Genomic DNA, 14,642 nt, shown 5'->3' on the forward strand with positions numbered 1-14,642 from the left:
TCAAATGTAGGTCTTGAACATGTTACTATGGATAGCTCCTGGAACAGCTGCTTTGAGCAATGAGCTCAAGCCGAGAGTGGGGACCTTTTCCTGGCTCTCTGCAAAACCTCAGAAGTTAGCCACAGCTAGAAAGAGGAAGCAGCATCCAAGCCACCTGAGCACGTGGCCTGCCTCCCAGTCTGTAGCCTCCTTCCCTCACATGCCAGACCGGAATCACCACCCTTCCCAATTCCCATCCACTTAAAAAGCGATGAGGAAGACTAAAAATAGGAAAGTTTGGATAAAAGAAGTCCCTGTCTGCAGGACTGTAGTCTAATCCCTATCTACCATTCACTTGGCACTGTGCCTACATAATTTCTGAACCTCAGACTACTGTTAAATAAGCATCCTTATCCCCATTTTGCAAATGAGGTAACAGAAGTTCAAGGTAAATTAACTTGCCCAAATGGAAAAGTTAGGTCTTAATTCCAGGCCTATCTGACTGGAAAGTAACAAAATGCATATTCAATATTATTTTATACATGGAAAAGGAAGAGACATATGAAATTATATTGAATAATACAAGAACATGAAATTTACTATTAGATTAGATAGTAGAACCTTGTAGGGCTAAAAGAATTCAAAGTAGGACAAATCATTGTTTTATTCATTTATCTTTCTGAACTCATTTTGGATCCCTCACTATGTACCAAGCATTTGGTATTGATTTGAAGTAGAGGTCAGCCATCTATAGCCCTTGGGTGAAATCTGGCCCACTGCTTGTTTTTCTAAATAAAGTTTTATTGGAACACAGCCACAGCAATTTGTCCATGTACTTCCCATGGCTGCTTTTGTGCTACAGTAGCAGAGGTGAATATTTGTGACAGAGTCCTTTGGGCTTGCAATACCTGAAATATTTATTATCTGACCCTTAACAGAAAAAGCTTGCTGACCTTTGGTCTAAGAGTTCTAGAAAGTTACATATAAGAGGTGCAGCTTGATTAAGAAAGGAAGATTAGAACTGAGTACAGGAGAAGAGGTCACAAACTCTGAACCCTAATTTGTCCCCACTGCTTAGTTTTCATTTGACCGACAGAAAATAGCAGTGCCTTTGAGCTTCACGTTTCTAATTTGTAAAATGGAGAATACCACCTGGTCAAACTGCCTCACACGTTTCAGTGGTTAGATGGCACAATGAGTGACAAATAACAATAACTATATTTTATTGCATATCCATTGACTAAGTGTTTTTCCTAAGCAATTTACATGCAATATCTTATTTAAACCTCAGTGTAACTCAGTGAAAGGGTTGCTTGATATAAAGGAGTTACTTATTAGAAACTGTTGCTGTGCTTTTTTCTTCTGTCTTTCTGGGAATCTGATCTTTGCTCTTATTGGCCCCAGGCTGGCATCTTCTTGGGGTGGAGTGTAGGAATGGAGAGGAAGATTAGGATTTGTCAAGGAAAAAAATCAGAGACAAAAAAGAAGATAATCCTTAGATTCTGAGATACAAGGGCAAATTAGACAGCAAGGCAACTTGCAAGTTGGATAATTTCCTTGCAATAATATTTAAAATTTTTATGGCTTCTTTTGGAGTATTGAGGATGGGGGTAAGCATGGAGGATCCAGTTTATAGTGTTGTCGCATGCTGCAGAGCAGGTATAACCTGCTACTCAGGTAGCTAGGCTGGCTCTAGGGTATGAGGATGTAGGGGTAGTAAAAGGCCAATAGCCCATCCCTTTTCTTGCAAATTGTAGAAAGATAAAGGGGTAAATAAAGAAAAAGAGCAACAGAAACAGGATGTTATAAATTTCCTCACTCTTGGCTTCAGGGAGGGAAGAAGGCAGTTATGTCACATAAATAAGGCCTTAACTGACGGAAGTGGGGATACTGTCCATGCCACTGAGGCATTTGGACAAGGATGTTATCTCGGATGGACCCAGAATTCATCTGGGTATGTTGTACCCAGTGCCCCAAGCCCTGAGTTTCATGTACCTCCTGATATCCTGTAAAACTCACATCTAGGTATCTAGTGTGCAAGATACCTGCATACCTACTTAGGGAGAGAGACAGGGGAGAGGAGCCTCTGAGAGTCTGGGCATTTTTAGGAAGAGAGATTGAACTAAAGATATTGTTTAATTTTTAGATTAGATTCAGTTTTAAGCAAGATTGCATATTAAGTTTTCACTCTTCACTCCCCCAGCCCGTGCCACTATTCCCACTAATGGTGAGGGAGGGGTGAGGAGGTCACATTAATTTTGGTCTAAATTATTTACAATTTTACATATATATATACAGTACAAACAAGTTGTATTGCCAGCTGAAAGTTACAACCTTTTTACACTAACATCATCTCCACTTTCACTCATCTGTCTGGCTCCAGTACCAGAGTGCCATTGAAAACTTTAGACTTACACATAGAAAGGGCTGTTATTAACATCATTGTGACTGTAATTGCTATTACTAGGATTTAGGTCATCATGCTAAAGTCCAAACTGCAGACATTACAATTGAGGCTGGAACCAGTATCCTGGAAGACACCAGATGTATGCAAAAGTGAAGCAGTGTTCTAGAAACCAGTTAACGAAAGCAGCAACAGGCTACTTACGTAGAGAAGATCTGGACCACAGCCCACCCTGGGGGAGTCCCAGGGCAAGAAAGGGGACTGTTCTTCAGAGACGTGCATTTTTACCCCTCAGTGTTCTGAGTTTCACTTTAGAGAAAAAGTTAGAAAACATCGTGGGGACTGGAAGGCCTCTAGACCTGAAGGAGCGTTTGCAAGAAGGCGTTGCTCTCCTGGCTCTGTACTCTGAGGCCAGTTGCGCAGAACTGGTAATGAGCGAAGAGCAGGTGGCTGTTAGATAGCGGGGTGGGGAGGGGAAAGGGCGGGAGTTGGAGAGGTGAGAACTCTGACTCAGGATGATGGAGATGATGGAGAAGTGGTAAGGAGGAGTGGCGTTTTTCCTCCCTGTGGAAAAGTCTAGAGTTACCCTTTGAAACCCTAGCTGTGGTCTAACTAGCTGGCAAATCCTCCCACATGCCAGAAAGAGAAGGAAGGCTGCGCCCTCGGACACCAGCTGCTGAGCAAGTCCTGGCACATGCCGGCTGCCTGACTCTGAGTGATCTGAAAGTTGTTTGTTTCAAGCTCTAACTTCAGTCTTCAGCACAGTGTTCCTACCAGGAAGTTGTGTTTCTCCTTCCTGGAGAGGTCTGAGAGCTCTCTGAATATTCCAGTGGGGAGAAGCCGGCAAGACAGTTCATCTGGAGCTTCCATCTGTGGGCGGAAAAAGAATGTTTTTTTAAGTAGGCAGAGTTGTGAAGTGTATATAATAAGGTCTGGCTTTGGCAGCTGGACACAGAGCCTTCATTCCAAATTTCTTCTAGCAGGTAGGCAGATTTCCAGGTTACAAACTACAGGACTAAAATGTGGCTGAGTCTGGGGTGGGATCCAGCCATGCCCAGTGACTCCACCTACAGAAAAGCAAGGGGAAGAACCAAACACCAGTAGGATTTAGGCCGAGGACAAGGTTTTTCCCACGAACGTTCACTTGTTTGCCTCAGTCTCTGTGAGATTCTTAAAAAGAAAAAGGGATGGTTTTGTGGATAGCTTTTCACTGTACTGTCTGCATTTTCTATAATGAGTGTATATTTCTTTGCTTCTCAGAAAAAAATCTTTAAAAAATAGGAATAAAAACTTGGATCTTAATAGCTGCTTACCTCCCGTGCCTCTAGATTGTGGTTAGAGGTGGGGAGAGGTGAGGGAACAAAGATACTCCTCTTCTTTTAAGGCTTCTTCTCTGCATCCCCACTCCCACCTAATTCATGAACAATTTGCTCTGCTCAAAAACCATGGTCTGGGTAATATATACCACTAGATTATGGTTTATTTTTCTTGGCGATAATGCTGTATTGTTTGTATGAGGAGCGTACATAGGAGAAAGTCTTTATTTGTAGGAGATATAGGTCGAAACACTGAAGGGTGAAGTGTCAGGATGCCTGCTGCTTAATTTAAAATGGCTCTGGTAAAAAGGCACATATGAAGCAAATATTGCAAGAAGTTAACAGTTGTTGGGCTTAGTGATTGCTCTGTGTGTATTCCTTATGATCTTTCAATATCTCTGTTTGAATATTTCTGTAATTTAAAAAAATGGAAACAAAACCAGACTCCCTTCAATCTTTGATCATCTTTTTTCTTCTTTTGTCTTGATCCTTTCTTACCTGTTCCCTCATGTACCTGAGCCAGCATACAGACATGACTTTCAGGAAAGCATGTTCATGGTAGGGAAGAAGAAAACAATTTGTTCTGGGTTCTCATCAATGCCATGCTCCCCACCATTCAACACCCATTGCCCCTCTCCTCCAACTCTCCTCCAACACTGTGTTTGTGCAAGACTGTTGATTGCATTGTTGTTTATAATACTTTTTAATTGGAAATAATCTTTATTTCCAGCATTAGAAGATTTGTTAAATAGTTTAAGGTATGTCTATACAATGAAATACCATGTAGACTAAAGCAAGTTTGTATGTGTTTCTATTATTTTAAATTTTTTATTATTTCATTATTTAAATAGTTAATACAATAACCAAAAAGGAAATAAAAAAACAAATTATTCAATTTCCCACCACTCAGAAATAACCAACAAGAAAACGACAGACATTCTAATACAAATATGTGTACTTTAAAAAGGCTTCCCAAAAGAGAATATCAACATGGCTGCTAAACATAAAAAGGTGCCCAGCTTTTTAGTTAGCAATCAGGGAAATGAAATCAGATTGGCTACAATGGAAGAGCCTGATAATATAAAGTGTTAGAGGGGATGTGGAGCAACTGGAACTCTTATACACTGATGTTGAGAATGTAAATTAGTGCAACCACATCAGAAAAATAGTTTGGCGTTCTGTAACAAAGTTAAAAAATATACATATTCTTATGATTCAAAAATTCCATTCCTAGGAATACTTCCTAAAGAAATTCATGCATATATATAGCAGGATACATATATGAGAATGTTTATAAGAGCTCATTTGTAAGAGCCAGAAATAGGCAACAACTCAAATATTCATCAATGGTAGGGTCAATAAATAAGTTGTGATATGTTTATACAATGGAATACCATACTAAAAGAAAATAAACAAATCATAGTCATGGGGAATGATCTGAATTAATCTTTACACACATAATATTAAGCAAAAAAAAAAAAAAGAAGCAAGAAAAATAAGTATACCTACAATATGAGTCCATTATGTAAGGTCCAAAAAGCAGGCAAAATTAGATGATATTGTTTAGGTTCGCTAACATAGAAGGTTAATTCATAAAATAAATCAGGGAAATAATCATAGTTAAAATTGACATAGGGAGTGAATTAAAATGGATGAGGAATGAGAAGATTGTGATTGCTATGGATACAATGTGGACTTCTGGTATTTGGGGTGCTGATGATCTGCTAGTCTTCCTCTGGGCAGTGGTTACACATGGGTTCATTTTGTTGCTAAATATATATACTATATACCATATATATATATATATAAAATGCACTTCTCTGTGCTGCTCCATGATTATTACAGTAAAAAAGTTAGAACTGACATGTAGAATATGATCCTGTTTTGTCCTAGTATTTCTACATGTTATTTCTTTTATCTTTGTATATACACGAAGATACTGAGCTTTTCAAGTGCTTATTGGTCATCCATATACCTTCTTCCTTGAAATGTATTTTCAAATATTTTATTCATTTTTAAAATTGGTTTATTTATCTTAACACTGTTGAGTGGTAAAGGAAGATATTCTATAAATTCAGGATACTAGTCCCTTGTCAAATGTATTAATCATATGTATATGCATTGCAAGTATTTTCTCCCTGTCTGTGGCTGCCTTTCTCATTTTAAAATCTTGACTTCAGAATAGCAAAAGTTTTTAATTTTTATAAAGTTCAATTTGCTAGATTTTTTGCTTTATTGCCTTTTATCTCCTTTGAAAGAAAATCTTTGTGTACACCCTGTTTGTGTGAAGATTTCTTCCTATGTTTTCTCCTGAAAGTATTATCATTTTAGCTTTTACGATTAAGTCTATGATCCAATTTGAGTAATTTTTATGTCTAGTGTAAGTTAATGACAAAGTTTCATTTTTCCCATACTAATACCCAGTTGTTCTAGCCCTTTATGATTTCAATTTTTTATTATATATTGTTTTTAAAATTCCAGTTTCCAATTGTTCGTTGTCTGTATTTAGAAACAATTGATTTTTGTGTACTGACTTTGTATTCAGCAGCCTTGCTGTACCAGTCAGGATCCAGCCAGGAAATAGTAAACACAGCAGTAATTTTAACAAGTAATTTTAATAAAGAAAGTTTTAATTTATGTTATAAAATATTATTATAGCAACAGGGGGTTAACTACTAAAAGGAGCTTCATTTACTTCGTACTGTATTGTTATGTTTTCAAGATTAACTGTATTTTCTTCTGCAAGGTCAAATCTAATAAAATTTTTATTTCAGATATTGTACTTTTTATCTCTAAAAGTTCCTTTGACTCTTTATATGTTTGATTTCTCTCCTCATTATAGTTATGTTTTCTATAAAATATGAGTATATTGCTATAGTAACTGTTTAACTTTTAACTTATCCTTGTCTGTGAGTTCCATAATCTCTGTCATTTCCATGTTTGTTTCTATCGACTTAGTTTTCTCCTGATTATGGGTCACATTCTTCTGATTCTTATACTAGTCATTTTTGGTTGGGTGCTGCACATTGTGTATATTATATAGTTGAATGTCTGGACTATGTTGTCTTCTTTTAAAGAATTTTGAACTTTGTATTGAAAGACATGTATTTTTCTATCAGTTTGAGCTCACTGAGTCCTCATTTTAAGCTTTGTGAGGATTAGTGTATAGTAGACTTAACTCTAGGCATAGATCAGCCCTATTACTAAATCATGACTCCTCTGGGTGTCCGTGGAATTGCCCAGGTGATCACTGTGGACTCCCTACTCTGGCACATTGAAGCTAGAACACCTATCAATCCTATGTGAGGTCTGGCAGTTGTTCTGCCTTCACAGCTCAGTCATTCATCATTCTGTCTTGTGGAGTTTCACTCTATTCTTGCACAACTTTGCACTTAGCAAAGACTCAAGGTAACGTTTATGCAGATTTCTAGAGCCCTTTTATTGTGTAACTTCATTCTTTCTGGAGCTCCACCCACAGTTTCCAGGCATTTCATCCTCCTCAATCTCTGATGTGTGTTTCAGCAAAGCCATCAACCTGTGTTTGGTTATCCCTTCCCTGCTCATGGTCTTAAAATTGCTTCAGGCAGAAAACCGTAACAATTGTAGGGATCACCTAGTTTGTTTCCCCTCTCTCAGGGATCCCAATCTGTGTTGCCTATTTTCCAATGTCTGCAAATGATTATTTCCTATATATTGTCCAGTTTTCTAGCTGATTATCATAGGAGGTTAAATGTGGTCCTTGTTATTCTGTAATGGCCAGAGTCCTATATGTTTAATTTTAACAAAATTTTAATTACTTGAATTTAACCTCAGAAAAGTCATCTAATGCTGTTGTATAACTTCAGGTAAGAAGAGCTATAATTTCTAGTAATACTCAATTTTTAAAATGTGGAAAGTTTGAGGTAATTAGTTTTTAGTATCAAACTTAGTCAGCATTTATAGACTCTCTAGTCTGAAAAATGAGGATGCTGAGAATACATTTTACTTTGTTCCAACTTGCTTCTCCACTAACTGTTTTTTTTTTTTTTTTTGCGGTACACGGGCCTCTCACTGTTGTGGCCTCTCCCGTTGCGGAGCACAGGCTCTGGACACACAGGCTCAGCGGCCATGGCTCACGGGCCCAGCCGCTCCGCGGCATGCGAGATCTTCCCGGACAGGGCACGAACCCGTGTCCCCTGCATCGGCTGGTGGACTGTCAACCACTGCGCCACCAGGGAAGCCCTCCACTAACTGTTTTATATTTTTATTTACACATTGTTAAGATGTATAACATTGGCTTTCTGCATAGTTCATGATGTTGATGTGTCTTAATTCTATGTTGAACTGGATTTAATTCTCACTGGTATTTTATCACAACATATTCATTTTTGAGTACGTCATTTTAAGCTATCTTTTATTTGGCTAGATGTATCATCAATCTTTTTTCCCCCTCAGAAAGACTCATGGGGGTGTTCTCTGAGCCCTTAAGGCTAATGAGTTTCTGTCTTTAACCTTGTACTTACTGTAGTCTTGGCTGTGTATAAACTTTCCTCAGAATTTTACACACATTGCTCTGTTGCCTTTTATCATCTAATGTTACCATGAGATATCTGAAGCAAGTCTACTATTTCCCCTTTGTACATGGGCTACTACTTTTTAGCCTATATGTCTATAGAATTCTTTCTGTATATCTTTGAAGTTTTTCAGGATATCTCTTTACATATTTTTCCTGAGTTATGGTGTGTCTTTTTGGATATAGATTTCCATCTTTATTTCAAGAAAATATTCTTGCTCATTGGGGTTTGTTCTCTTGGAACTTCTTCTGAGAGACTTCTTCTTGGAACCTGACAATGGGCAGAGCTAGAAGCGTCTTGGGAGACTGTCAGTGGAGACTTGAAAAGAAGAAAGGAAACTGCTCCTGGAAGCTTCATAAAAGGGGGCCCATATTATACATTTAATGGGACAGTTGATTAGACTATACCTGTAGTAACTTGAAAAATAGAAAATGTACCTAGGGAATTTCCTAGTGGTCCAGTGGTTAGGACTCTGTGCTTTCACTGCTGAGGGCCCAGGTTCGATCCCTGGTCAGGGAACTAAGATCATAAGCTGCGTGGTGTGGCCAAAAAAACAAAAAAAAAAAGAAAAGAAAAAGAAAATGTACCTAACTAACTTACGTACCTAGCTAAGAATATTTCCAGATATTGAAAGCACCAACTGATCCTTTCATCTACATATAATAAGGTACAGTTAGAGAGAGAGGAACTGAAGAAGGAACTACTTCATTTTTAAACAGAATTAGGGGAAGTATTTCTAACCCAGAACTTGCTAAGTCAGAAGATAAAACTATTTCTCATTCTAACATTCTTAGCCAGGAAAATTATCTCAAAATAAGAGACAGTGTCAGGGCAAATATGGAATATAGAACACTGCCTATGGAATGTTGCTTTGTGGTCAAAACTCTATAAGATCCTTTGTTAAGACATTAGACAGATGAAAGGCAGTGCTTCATAGATCCTTTCTTATCTAGAATAAAGAGACTTCTAGTAATTTTAAGAGCATGACTTGTAGACCCTCTCAGCTAGACAATAAATTTCTAAAAATCTTAAGGGTCTTGTCATAGCACTCTGATTCACAGTTCTAAAGTAGAGAGGATTTGCATGGACATTTCTCTTTTCTAATGAATTGAGTTATAATTAGATAGCTACAAATTACACAGACTTTTTATAGGAATTATATCAATTTGGACTAAAAGTTAACAGAAAGAGCTGAGAATTAAAAGAGGCCTCTAGGCCCCTAACTTATGTTGCAGGTTGAGAAAGTTCCTCAGCTGTAAGTATGGACCATATTTTATGGAAAGGGAAAGATGAGTCAAAGATAATAGCCACAACTCAGAGCTTAAAGCTAGGAGACATGGACAGTCATCATAGGTTATGACAGAACTGGATCCTGATCAAGGAACCTGTGATATGTGCCCCACTGGATTTCAGAATTATTATGGACCACTGACTGTTATGTGCTTTTATTGTCCCTCTTTTGAATGAGAGTATCTCTTTTAGTGTTTCTGGCCTTGCCTTACCATTATATATTGGACGTGCGTGCAGGGAGTTAGAAACTTGCCTCTTTAGTTCATACATCTTCAGATCAAGAGCCGCACTTGAGGAGCCTCATTCAGAACTGTAGCTCATTTAAATGACAATATCTTGGACTTCAAGTCTGAATCTGGTGCTGTAATGGATGAGATTCGGGTGATTCTCAGGGATTAGGAGGTGTGTCTTTTGCATGAGTTAGATGGGCTATGGGGAATGTGATAAATCATTAGGTGTCAAAGGATTCACTGTAATAGACTATTACTTTAGTGTCTTCTAATGAGTCATGTCTGTCAGCATTTGTGTCCTAGTATAGCTCACGCTCCATAAATTTGAGCTGGCCCTGTCACCCACTTTAATCAGTTAAATGTGCTGGAAGTGATACTGTGTCAATTCTGGACAGCTTCTACTTCTGTACTTTTAGAAGTGAGCTACCACACAAGAAGTCCAACTGCCTTAAGACTGCCATCCTGTGAGGAAGCTCAAACTAGCCAGATAGAGAGACCATGTGGATTAAGGGACCCAGGCCACAGCCCCAGCTGAGCTCCCAGCTTACTCAGCACCCAGAGGCCAACCATCTGAGTGATTCATCTTATCAGTGCATTCACCAGACTTAGTTGAGCTACCCTTGCTAATATTATATGGGATATAGACGAATGGTCCTCCCCAAGCCCTGTGCAAATTGAAGATTTGTGAGAAAATATGTTTTAAGCCACTGAGTTTTGAGGTACTTTGTTACATAACAATAGGAATTGAAACATATTAACTTTCTTCTTTGAGTTATTTTTATTTCAGACATCATGTTGTTGGAAATTTCTTTGAGGGGCTATATATATATTTCTTGGTTTGAATTTTTGGCTTATAATACTTCCTCCTTTCCACACCTTCTCTGCCAATTATTTGGCATTTGTTCCAATGTTGATTCCTTTCCAACTAATACTAATCTTCAAGTAATTCAACTAAGTAATTGAGTAACTTAGTAATTAAACAAAAAACAAGTATTTTTTCAGCAAAGGAAACCACCATCAAAATGAGAAGGCAACCTACTGAAGTAGAATATTTCCAAGTCATATATCTGATAAGGGGTTAAAATCCAAAATATGTAAAGAACTCATACAACAACAACAAAAAAACAAACAACCTGATTAAGATATGGGCAGATGATCTGAATAGACATTTTTCCAAGGAAGACATACAGATGGCCAACAGGCACATGAAAAGATGCTCGACATCACTAATCATCAGGGAAATGCAAATCAAAATCACAGTGAGATACCACCTTATACCTATTGGAATGGCCATTATTGAAAAGATAAGAAATAACAAATGTTGGAGAAGATGTGGAGAAAAGGGAATGCTTGTACACTGTTGGTAGGATTGTAAATTGGTGCAACCACTATGGAAAACAATATGGAGAGTCCTCAAAAAAATTAAGAATAGAAGTACCATATGACCCATCTATTCCACTTCTGGGTGTTTATCCGAAGAGCATGAAAATGCTAACTCAAAAAGATATATATTCATCTCTACGTTCATTTCATCATTATTTACAATAGTCAAGATACGGAAATAACCTGAGTGTCCATCAATGGGTGAATGAATAAAGAAGATGTGGCATACACACACACACACACACACACACACACACACACACACACACACACACACACACTGGAACACTACTCAGCCATAAAAGAATGAAATCCTGACATTTGTGATAATACCTTGAAGGTACAATATTACACTAAATGAAATAAGTCAGATGGAGAAAGACAAATACCATATGATTTTACTTATATGTGGAATCTAAAAAACAAAACAAATGCAAAGAAAATAAAACAAGAACAAACAAAATAAAACCAAAAACAAACTCATAGATACAGAGAACTAACAGTTACCAGAGGACAGTGGATGAAATGGGTAAAGGGGGTCGATTGTAGGGTGATGTATGGTAACTAGACTTGTGGTGATTGCTTTGTAGTGTATACAGATGTTGAATTATAATACTGTATAGAAAAATGCAAAAAGTGTTTGTTTATAAATAAGAACATGTGGAGATGAATGGAGAGGGTAAATTGCAGCTTCTTTGATTCAGGTTTCACCACTGTTTCCTCTGCTGAGAATGATGTCTCCTTTTGTGTTTCAGTGTTTTCAGCAATACTGTGACTCAAGGGAAACGCTTGCAAGTGGCAAAGTCCTCTGTTTGTAATCCAGTGGCTAATGCTGTCCTTCCTCTGTTTACCCCACCTCATCTCCAGCAGTCTCTCTTAGCAAGTAGAGAGACCAGAGAATTCATTATTTAAGTTATCATTCACTCTGTAGTGAGAGGAGGCTTTCTATTTATAATTGCACTAGGGTAGTAGACACAAAGTGGGCACACCAGGTCATCAAACCACCTTGTTTGTAAGCCTGAGCTGTAAACAATAAAAATGAAATGTACCTTCCTGAGTTCTACTTGCTTAGCTTTCCTGCTGTGGAGAATAGGACAGTGCGGGGACAGTCCCCGCTCCTCCTTTGGCTGGTCTGTGTCCCTCATTCTCATTGTTTCTGTTAACGAATTCATATATTGACCTTTCAGACCTGGGTCATCAGCATGTTAAGGGAATCCTGCCTAATTTCTAGGGAGGTTCTGTGTAGCCCTCAGTGACTTTTCACATTTTGGGCCGAGTTTCAAAGCGTATGGCAGAGTTCATGGTTTGGGGTTCACAGCCTATGGTTTGGAATTTTGTGTATTTACTTCTATCGTTACTACAGGGATATACTTTCCTTCCATTTTTCAAAGTTGTTTTTGATGGGCTTAGAGGGAAAGAATAGAATTAAAATGTCTTACTCTGTTATCTTGAACTAAAAGACTACTGTTTCGGCATGGAGATATGACCTTGATATAGAGTCAAACATAAGCAGATTACAGTACATTAGTTATGGTATATATACCTTTGTGTTAAAAAAAATGCACTTTATATTCATAACATATTACTAAGGGTATTCATCCCAGTGGTAACTGAAGTCATTTTATGGAGTGAGGAGAATGTATGTAACGTATATGAAATTTTTACAATGGGCATGAATTAATTAAATAAATCAGTAAAGAAATCACTGAAGATCAGTCCATTTTGGAGAAACATAAAAATACTTAAGTTTCCGTGGTCCTTGTTGCATTGTGGAGTTAAGAATCCATGCCACTAACAAGGCATCCTGTGGTTAAGAATGAAATGCCCTTTTATTTTGATCCAATAGCCTCTCCTCAAAATTTTCCCACTGTAGACCTTCCAGGGAACTATCTTTCTTAGCTTGAAAAAATATGAGTTGCTACGCCAGGAAGCACTTTGATTCTGAAGGTTAGAGGCTAGTAGGATAGGATTGGATTAGCCACAGTAACAATCAAAAAGACAATCCCTGTCTGTGTTAGGATGGTTGATGCCTGTTGTCTGGGCTTCTGGGTCTGCAGCTGGCCGGTTCCCTGACTTATTTATTTCCCTACTTGCATTACCGTTTACCTGCCCATTGTCCTCTGTCGTCTTTGATGCCCTGGGATGCAGTGTTAATATTTTAGCAATGGTGGTATATCCCTTAGCATATCCGGAATGGAGGAGATAAGCAATAAATAACAGTGATAAGCCTGTGCTGCCAGAGCTTCTTTGGAGGGCTTTACTGAGCACACCAAGAAATGGATTCATGAAACTTAGTTTGGTGGAATGGAAAGAAAAACACAGGAAAGAAATAGAGTGGTGCACATAGCTGTCACACCCATGTCAGAAATCTAGGTGAGAAAGGTAAACGTCAGTGGCTCAAAGACTTTCCAAGGAAGAGCAAGGCTGCTATAGTCCGTCAAGCAGCTGACACAGGAGCAGAGCTTGACAAGTCATTTTGATGCTGGTCTGGAAAACTCCTTGGAAATAAACATGTTCAAAAAGGCCCCAAATCCAAATCAATACAGAGAGGAGAGCTGAGGGAATGAGTAAAAATAAGTCAGTGAGGGATGATGACTGCTCCTTCCTCTACTCCTGGTCATAACCAGGATCCCAGCAAGTACGGATATTTGATTTGGTCAGTTGACAGGCTGAGTGGTGCAGGGGAAATATGGCCTGAAGAGTCAGGCAGCCCTGAGATAAAACCCAGCTACATGGGCTTCCCTGGTGGCGCAGTGGTTGAGGGTCCGCCTGCCGATGCAGGGGACACGGGTTCGTGCTCCAGTCCGGGAAGATCCCACATGCCATGGAGCGGCTGGGACCATGAGCCATGGCTGCTGAACCTGCACGTCCGGAGCCTGTGCTCCGCAATGGGAGAGGCCACAACAGTGAGAGGCCCGCGTACCGCCAAAAACAACAAAAAAACAAACAAACAAACAAAAACCTAGCTACATGGACTTAGGATCTTGGGCAAGTGACTTCTCTCTGCTCATAGGGAAATTCTCAGCTGGTTCTGGTCTGTGGCACTAATTCTGTGTTTGGGTTTATCTGTAATGTAGAGATAACAGTATCTTCCCTGTGACATCATTTGAGGGTTGAATGAGAGAGTGCCTATGAAGTGCTAGTCCACAGACAGTGTTGAATGCATGCTTGTTACTCATTCTCTGGAGCCTGTCCTCTGTCCCAAAGCTCTCAGAAGTAGAGCACTCTGGCACTTTACCTTGACCTCCCACCTCCTGTTTCTCCTCTTCCCCCTTCTTCTTCTTCTGTTCTGTAAGGACGGTGAAGCCCTGAGCTGGCAGATAAATTGGGCTCCGGCTTGGGTGAAGCAGAGAGATTTCTTGATGTATTTGTCCTGCACCTGAGGAAGCAAGCTGTGTTTGTGCTCCTGGTTTCCATTACGGAGCTGGTCATATTTTATCTTCTCTTAGGTGGCAGCTAGATCTGTCCTGGTCAGGTCAACACAGAC

Source organism: Grampus griseus (assembly GCF_964374135.1).
Source record: "Grampus griseus genome assembly, chromosome: 10".
In the NCBI taxonomy this organism is placed as follows: Eukaryota; Metazoa; Chordata; class Mammalia; order Artiodactyla; family Delphinidae; genus Grampus; species Grampus griseus.